Source organism: Podarcis tiliguerta, assembly GCF_965153285.1.
Source record: "Podarcis tiliguerta genome assembly, chromosome: 2".
Taxonomy (NCBI): domain Eukaryota; kingdom Metazoa; phylum Chordata; class Lepidosauria; order Squamata; family Lacertidae; genus Podarcis; species Podarcis tiliguerta.
This window is the reverse complement of record NC_139535.1, coordinates 61013944-61023282: the sequence shown is the minus strand read 5'-3', so window position 1 is coordinate 61023282 and position 9339 is coordinate 61013944.

Below are 9339 nucleotides of genomic sequence, written 5' to 3'. Positions count from 1 at the left end.
CTCTGGGTGGTGACACCGAGCTTTGTTTCTCCATGTCCTCAGAAGCCGTTTGCTGCATGGGGCGGAGCCACTGCTCTCGTTTCCCAGCTGCTTACAAGGAAGGAGAGGCGCAGGGTGGTGGTGGGACTGGTATGGTGCAAAAACCGCCTGGTCACAGCAGTAACTGCCTGAATAGAATACTGCAGTGGGCTCTCCATGAAGCTGCCCTAGAAGATGGCACAGCAATTGCAGCTAGCGTAGAATGTGGCAGCTGCCAGTAGTCTCATATAGAACCCCTGTATCCATACATTCCTGATGTGCTGGCGGGTGGGGAGTTTGTTTCCCATCTGCATCCCATTGCCACATAAATTGGAGACGTAGGAAAGAGCCAAGTGACACGTCTGTTACAGAATGACCTTCCCTTGAAGGCCCAGATAATACTAACATTGGGTATATTTTGCACCAAATTAAAACCTACTTTTTTTTACTCAGGCACTTAGGCTATGCCGAGGGCAGTTTAGTATTTGACCTGCTTGTAACATTTGCTGGTGCAGACTATTTAAAGAGTTTATGCTGAATATGATTATAATGGATTATTATGTCTTATAGTTTTAGGGTTACAGTTAGGGAATAAATAGGTTAGAAAGATAGTAAGTCATCATCCCTGCCCATGGGTTGTCCTCACTGGGGTGAAGGGGGGCTGGAGTCCCAATAACATCTGGGCAGCCACAGGCTCCCCATTCCTGTTGCAAAGTAAAATATTTCAACTTAAAAAATAAATTTGGATTGGCCATCTAGCATTAGCAGGAAGCCAAATCAGAGTGAGGGCAATACAACCTGCCTTCTCTTTGCTGATGCATCAAACAGTTGGAGGGGGAGGGGCTGGGGCAGGAGAATAGTGCCAAGCAAGAGTGTGGTCTCTGCTTACAGTAAGTTGAACAAATCATTTGCCTTGTTCACAGGCCCCACAGTGAAGGACTATGAAAAGATAACCTGCCACTTTGCAGCTTTGGAAACACAGCCACGAAGCCAGGGATGCTGTTTCAACTTATCCCTAGTTGAAGGCTACATACATAGAGATTTGTACATGATCAGTGGTACTAACGCTTCATCATTTGTCCTCGCAGACCCTACGAAAGCTGGAATATATTGCTCAAAAATTGGTGTGAAAGGGAACACATTGGGAATGCTGATGGTTCTGAGGCTAGATATGAGGTGGGGAAGCTTTTCAACCTGAGGGAACAAATGGATGCAACCCTCACTTTTTATTGTAGGTTACATCCCAGCAGAAAGGCAGAGGCTTCTACACAAGCACACATACCACACTGCCTTGCTTCAGGCAGGCAAGAGGCACTGTGTCACAGTTCAAGGACACATTGCAGCCACACAAAAGTACTCAAAGAGGATGTGGCCTGGGGAGAGGCCCAGGGGAGACGAACAGAAAGCAACCAAGACAAGATCATGAACGGCAGCAACTGACACACACATCCATGGCTAAGGATCAATAGCCATTCTGCACCTCAGTGTTTCTAAGAGTTAAGAGGACACAGTCCTATTGCTCTTAGTATAATCTTAGAACGTTGTGGTTATGACAGTAATGCTTATTTGGCAAATTTTATACACTGATGGATTGCTTTAACATTGTGGTGTGCATGAAGCCTGCCTCATTTCCTGTCCCAGGACCCAAGGAGCTCACATCCGGTGTATGCAAAATTTTGGGTGCACCGTGTATAAAGTCTCCAGATTGAAAGTTTGCTTTCACCTGCCATGAAAATGAGATTTCCCCCCTCCATCCTGGGGCCAAGGGAGTGGGGGGAGATCACATACATTCAGACAAAAATGCACAGAATAATGACAGGAGTGAAGGGTGGCAAGCATACTTTGATGACTAATAACTCTACTTCATTTGACTCTGGAAAGAACAAGTGATGGGTACACAGTTCTTAGCCCAGACATTTTGTACCAACTCAAAATAAGGGCACACCAGTACCAACCCCCCAAGTTTGTGCAGTGCTAGGTTTCCAAAGAACTGCAAGGTTTCCCCCCATCTCTGATGATGGTGTCATTTCGTCTCTATTACAATAGCTTTTAAAGAACAAACAGACAAAGGCATTTACAACCAGTGGACTTCAGTTGCCTAAAAGCAAACACAAGCTATTGAATGGAAAAGTGGTGAAAGAGAGTACAACAAGCAGCAAATGTTTAGTTCTGCAACACATCTAAGGGTGGTGGGTAGAATCACTCTATGATTCTATGATTGGGTAAGAAGAAATTCAATTCATGCAAAAATGGGGTCTATATGCCATGCCTGAAAACTGCTCCGCAAGCCTAGCATCTCAGCCTTATGTGCATGATAAAATGTTCCAGTTAGCAGCAGCACTACAGTATTCTGTAGTAGATGAAGCTTCTGGACCAGCTGTAAGGGCAACTCCAGGAAGAGAGCATTACAGTAACCTAATATTAAGGTTACCAACGCATGGATCCCTCTGCCCAGGAATGGTCATCGCTGGCAAACCAACTGAATCTGGTAAAAGGTTATGGAAGGCCTTTATTTTGTAGGAGCTTAAAAGAAAAACATTTTGAAAACACAAATGATTTACTAGAGCGAATGAATGAGATTGCAATGCATCCATGTCTCTGAATGGAAAACAGAATGAACAAATAGCCTGTTAACATTTTGAGAAACGTTAGAATCTCTTGAGGAAGCTGCAAGGTAGCCTGTCCTCTTCTTTAGTGGCTTCTTTAAAAGTGCCTTGCCTTCTCCACTCTTGAAAGAGTGTGCCTGGTGGGTTAGACATAAAGGCAGCTTGCTCACGCGTCTAAATCTGCTAGAAATCTGCATTTTCAGGTATATATTTTCCTGCTTCATGAATCCAAAACAGCATGAGCTGAGGGCTATTTTTAAACAGTGTAGGCAGTATGCTGTGAAGGCAGTTATTAAGCACTAACACTCACACTGTAGCCTGCATCAGAAACATTTCATTCCCAATTTAAACAAATGGCCTATAGCAGAATCCAAAAACATCTATTCAGAAGAAAGCCTCACTGAGTTCAATGGGGTTTATTCCCAGATAGGAGCATAGAACAACAGCCTAAAAGTCATTCCAGAAACAAAATGGCACAGGCAAGCCCCACCCAGTCCAAAGGAAATAAGGGCTTTTACAAGGCTGGGTAGATCTCATAGCTGTAGCACGCATCTTACATGTGTCAAGGGCCTTCCTTTAAGACCCCAGTTGCCAACATAAAAGAAATACATAGGTTCTCCAAAACAGCACAATCCCATACATGTTTATGCAGAAGTAAGATCCACAGTGGGGCTTACACCATTGTGCAATTGCCTTCAGGGTGGAAGAAGACTTAAAATCAATACACGAAACAGACTAAAAGCAAAATATTTTAAATGCTACAGTTTGTGCTCACATGATTTTTGAGGAATGACTTGTGACTATTTAAGCCTTAGCTCTCCAATCCTATTTTTGTTCCAGATAATACATACATTCTATTAAAATTAGATCAGAAGTCACAAAAATGGCCACTGCCCACACCTAAAATAGAAAAAGCCCCAATCATTTCTATGCGCTTGGACCCAGCCCTGCCTGTCCTGAATCATAAGGACATTATTTTCAAATGTACGGTAACTAAACAGAGCATCAAAATAGCAGTCTTCTAGCCTCCTGCAACTTCTCATCAAGACAGGAATCATATATAAAACTTTACTAAGCAGCAGCAACCACCACCTATTGTCATATTTTATGAATTAAGAAAAGCAGAAACACCTCCCTCCCCACTGGAAAATTGGTAACAGTTTAAACATATGCCTAACATTTATGCCAACATGTGTTTTGGAGGGAGTGGGTTACTTTGGAAAAAAGATTCTTACATTATTGATTTGCTACCATTTTCAATCTCTGGGTTCATAGCGCCAACATTCCTAATAGCATTTCGCCTTACAAATATGGATTAGCATTATGAATACAGCTTTGGCGTGGTGCTCAACTTCTTCTGCTCCTACGCTGCATCTACTGGTGTGCAGAGGCTATAGACAGACATGGGCGTAGCTAGTGAGGCATCTGCCCCTCTAAATCCATCAAAATCCATCAATACAAATCTGAGGTCCTGCCCCCCCCCCCAAAGCCTGCCCCCCCCCCCAAAGCCTGGCTACGACAGACAAGACAGACAGAGCCACCACTGCAGCTCAATCCAAGACTACTATTTGGGGCAGTGCTAGCAACATATAGAAAAGCTAGGAGCGAAAAGGCACTAGGTTTTCAGTTGCCACAACGGTATGTCTAGGCACATTTTTTTCTTCTCCACGATTGCAAAGCAAATGAAGACAAGATGGGGAATTTAGCTAAAAATGGAACAAACGTTGTGTACAAAAGACAAGTGCTTTCAGAACAAAGACGCCATCGAGTGCCAAAGCAGCCTAAAGAGATGGGGCTGCAATTTCACCCCAGCAAAAGTAGAAACCGAACCTCTTTGACTCAAATAGATCAGGCAGTTTGCCCAAACTGGATCTGCCAGGGCCACACCCACCGGCTTCTACAAAGAGCCAAGTCATTGAAAACTCAAGGCAAGTTCCCTAGCTAGTGAGGAGCTTGTATTATGCGGCTCCTGAGGGCTTGCATTGCAAAGCAGAAAGCCATACTTCTTAAGAGAGAAAGTCTGGCTTTAAACAGGCAACGAAAGTGAGTGAAGAGATACCAAGGAAAGATAAAAGACTGTATATGTATGCAACAACAGCCGCAAGAATTCTTTTAGCCCAAAAATGGAAAGAACAAGAAGTACCAGCGAAAGAAGAGTAGCCGTTGAAAATGATGGACTTTGCAAAACTAGCGAAGTTGACGGGGAAAATCCGAAGCCAGCACGATCAAAAGGACTGGTGTGAATTGATACGATATTTGAAAGATTATTGTAAGCAATTAACATCACTAGCAGGGTTGACTGAAGACTTGTCGTGAGAAATATTCTCCCTTTTTATATTTATTTAAACTTTGAGGTATTTTGTAATGAGTGCAACTAGAATTGGAAAACGTAGACAATGCAATGATAGAAAGGTTAATTTTGAAAGCCACGAGGCGGGAGGGAAGGAGGTCCATGAGCGGTAAAGTGAATAATAATGATGTGATTGTATATTATTAAATGGAAAACTAATAAAAATGATATAAAATAAACGGGCAACGAAACGCAGCACCACACCATTCTGACGGGATCTTGGAAGGATGCTAATGTATTCCTTCCATCTCCCCCACCTCACCTCACCCCGCTCCCCTTTCCCAGCAAACTAGGGCTGCCCCCGTTTCTTGCTCCCCGTTATTAACTTACTTCACGGGCACCAGGAGGCCTCTTCTGCTAGAGCCGTTAGGAAGAAGCGCCTCCGTCGGTGCGCAGCCAGGCCGCGGGGCACTCGAGACGCCGGAGGAAAGGCTGACCTCGAAGCGCCGCAGCTGTTTCCTTTCCCTCGCCTCGGCTCCGCTCGAGTAGCGACGTCACGCGCTCCGGAGCCGCCCAGTCTCGGGCTGCCTCCCTCCCTCCCGCCCTGGCCGCCTCCTCAGGTGGGCGACGGAGCGACGCCCGCTGCAGAGGAGGACCTTGGCTGACGCAGGCGCCGCAGGGAGGTGGGAAGGGGGGACTCCCCTAATGGGGCGTCGTTTCAGCTTGCATCTCTCTGCTGCCAGATCACCTTGGCTTGGGTGTTTAGCAAAGGGAGGCAGAAGGGGTTTAAGGCTCAGGTTTATGCGCACGTACGTGGGAATATATTCTGGCGCACGATCAGATTTACTCCTTAGTAAACGGGTGGCGCTGTGGGTTAAACCACAGAGCCTAGGACTTGCTGATCACAAGGTCGGCGGTTCGAATCCCCGCGACGGGGTGAGTCCCTGCTCCTGCCAACCTAGCAGTTCGAAAGCACACCAGTGCAAGTAGGTACGCTGCTCTGGTTTGCCGGAAGCAGCTTAGTCGTGCTGGCCACATGACCGGAAGCTGTACCCCGGCTCCCTTGGCCAATAAAGCGAGATGAGCGCCGCAACCCCAGAGTTGGCCACAACTGGACCTAATGGTCAGGGGTCCCTTTACCTTTTAACTGTGCATAGGATGAGGTTGCGCAGCTGCTGCTTTAGCGATTACTCCTAGCCAAGTAAGATTGTCTTCCATGAACACAGTTTTAACAAAATAAAAAAATTCCTTCCAGTAGCACCTTATAGACCAAGTAAGTTTGTTATTTGTATGAGCTTTCATGTTCATGCACACTGTAGAGGCCAGTTCTGGATCCACACGTCCTTCCACAGTGGGGACATTGGTTTCTGGGCGGGAGTTGATCACGGTGTTCTGTTCTCATCTTGAAGCAAAGTTCTTAACCCGAGGTACTATTTCTGGGTTAGCGGAGTCTGTAACCTGAAGCGTCTGTAACCCCAAGATACCACTGTATTTGGCCCTTAGGCAGATGCAAGGAGCTGTATCAGTGCCCCCTGTCCCCAACTCCTTGACAGCTCTATCACCACTTCACACTCCAGGCGATATCCCTGGAGTCTAAACGGCACAATTCCCCCCTCCTGTCCTGCTCCTCCACATGCTGTGCCACTGACCCCCCAGGTGAGTGTATGAGGGTGCATCCTAAAACATCATAGTTGTGCACCTAAAAAAAGTCACGTGTTAAGTCATCATAAATCCCATTTCATTGTTTTTAGTGGGATATGCAACCTGATCCTATGCTTGTCCTTCCTTGCCCAGCAAGTCGTGTTTTGTTCACTAGGGAAGTGCAAACCATAGTGCTGTTTTAGTCATGGCATTAGTAACTTTTGCTGTCGAAAGCTGAGCTAGACCTACACAAAGAGCAACCTTAGGAATGCTCACCATTTAAATGCATTCAGTAATTGTAATTGGGACTGGCATCGGCACCTGGCAACCTTGGGCAGCTGAGTCTAGTCCCCATTTTAATTTCCACAATGTTTCCAGTTGTAGCATCTCTCTGGTGCCTAGGAGGTGGCTAGACTTGGCTGTCTAGTTGTCCCACTGCTTTTCTAGCATGATAATAGCAGAGGTGGAAGCAGATCCTAGGAACAAATGAAGAAAGGAGCAGAAGAAGAACACAAGGGGGTCATGTGGCTCACATCCAGAACAGCTGCCATGAAACATAACCATCAGGCCATATATGGCAAAAATAGAGATTGACTTTTTCTTTTCTTTTCTATCCCACTTGGAACAGCTTCTTGTTCTTGCTCGGTGAGATATGATCTCTCAGCAGTTTTCTTAAGCAGCTTTCCCTGAAAAAATAAGTGTTACAAAGCATAATATATATATTAAAGTCTCATATAGCATATGCTTGTACTCTGTTTTCTGAACACTGGGATCTGCAAACTTCAAGGCCCTTTTCAGTGCGAAAGGCAGCCATTTCATGCTTATAGCCTACTAACTGGGAAAAGCTCCCCTCTGTGCTTTTCAGGGTGGCTTTTGTTAAACCAGTTGAACATGAGTGCTGGCGCGGGTGATAACCCTATTCATCACGAATAGTCCAAGCACCGAACCCTGGAACAGGAAACTCAAGCAGATCTCTGTCAAGATGACATATTGCAGGCACCACTTGCCTTTGCTTCACTTTGCGTAGCAGCTGCAACACAAGCTCTTGCCAGAGACACCCAGGCATGCTCACTAGCCCCCAAACAGCTGCCCAGACTTGCTCTAATGGAGTCCAGAGACACGATTCCCTTACCATCACTCTAGACATTTCCAAAAAGTCAAAAAGGCCTGACTGTATCAGTATTCTTTCATACTTCACACTATTTTTGCCAGTGCATTTTGGCAACAGGGTCCAGGAGTCACGCAGCCTGATCTTATGCATGATTACTCGGTGAATAAGCACCAATGGATTCCAGGGGATTCAGATGTGATCATTCCCAAGTAAATGGTAATGTAGCCTTTTTGACCAAGGTTCAAATGTTCCAGAATTCACCTTGAATTGCCTTTCTAGTTATTCTAACAGAACAACAGGAAAGGCTTTCATATAATGGTGATATTGTTTATAGGATCGAAGCAGACAGCACAAGACAGTTTATTATTATTTATTATATTTACATGGTGGTGGTTCTTGTTTGTTTTACACTGAAGTGTCTTAAAGTGACTTACATAACAAGCAATGAAATAACAAAAATGTGTGCGCGCGCATTTTTGGACTCTGCAGGACTGCAGTTTTCAGAAAGCCTCAAAGTGCTTTTTCAATGAAAACTACAAATGAATCCTTTCTGTAGATTATTAGGTAAGGCAACTCTGCAACCTGCTGGTCGAGGTGGGAAGAGCAAATGACCCATATTTTCCAGTCAATACAGTGGTACCTTGGTTCTCAAACTTAGTCCATTCGACTCCCAAAATCGTTCGGAAACCAAGGCACGGCTTCTGATTGGATGCAGGAGCTTCCTGGACACAATCAGAAGCTGCGGAAGCGGTGTCAGATGTTCGGCTTCTGAAAAACATTTGCAAACCAGAATACTCACTTCCAGGTTTCCATCATTTGGGAGCCAATTTGTTCGACAACTAAGCTGTTCAGGAACCAAGGTACCACTGTATCTGTCTGGGAGACTGTAATGCTTCTTTATACATGTCATTTCTTTTTGCCTTTGGGGACCATTTTCTGCAACCATTTTCATCATGGTTACCTGTTTCTAACGGCTGAGGTCATCTCACCCCAAATTAAAACTTAGCATGCATTTACACTGATAAAGAAATCATCACTTGTAAAATCACTTGCAAAGCATTGTCTCCCCCTTTTGCGAGGCCAACACGTTGGTTAACTCTGATGCAGTTTCACAAGGTGTTCCGCAGTTTCTTTTTGCTTGCAAGTTACACCCTTTCATTGGCTGGGGTGATACTCATATTTGTTGACATAATCTGCTGTGTGATGGGGGGACTTGTGTGAGATGAATGCGCAAGACAATCAGTGCTTTGTGAATAACTGCACACGTTTTCAGACTGCCCTCTAGAAAGCAAAACAAAATATTGGCCTCAAAGCTGTGCCTTATTAACAGCATTCTACCACAGCTTGGCCACCAAACATAATATGCTGAAAGTCAGAACAACTGTTATGCTACAGCAATTACAGCTATACTCGCAAACAAACACCTTTCAGTTTAAAATAGTATTCCTTAGAGTTTGATTCAAGAACCCTGGGGTCCTGATGAAAGACCAGTCAAGGCTACAATCCTAAAATGTATTAGTGAGGAGCCCCATTGAACACCTCTGATCTTTCAGCCACATACTGCCCTTCATCTGGGGGATGCACACATCGTACAATCATATGGGAAGACAGTCATCAGGTGTATCCAGTCATGTGATGAGATATGTTTGCTCATTCTACATGGGTAGGTGCCA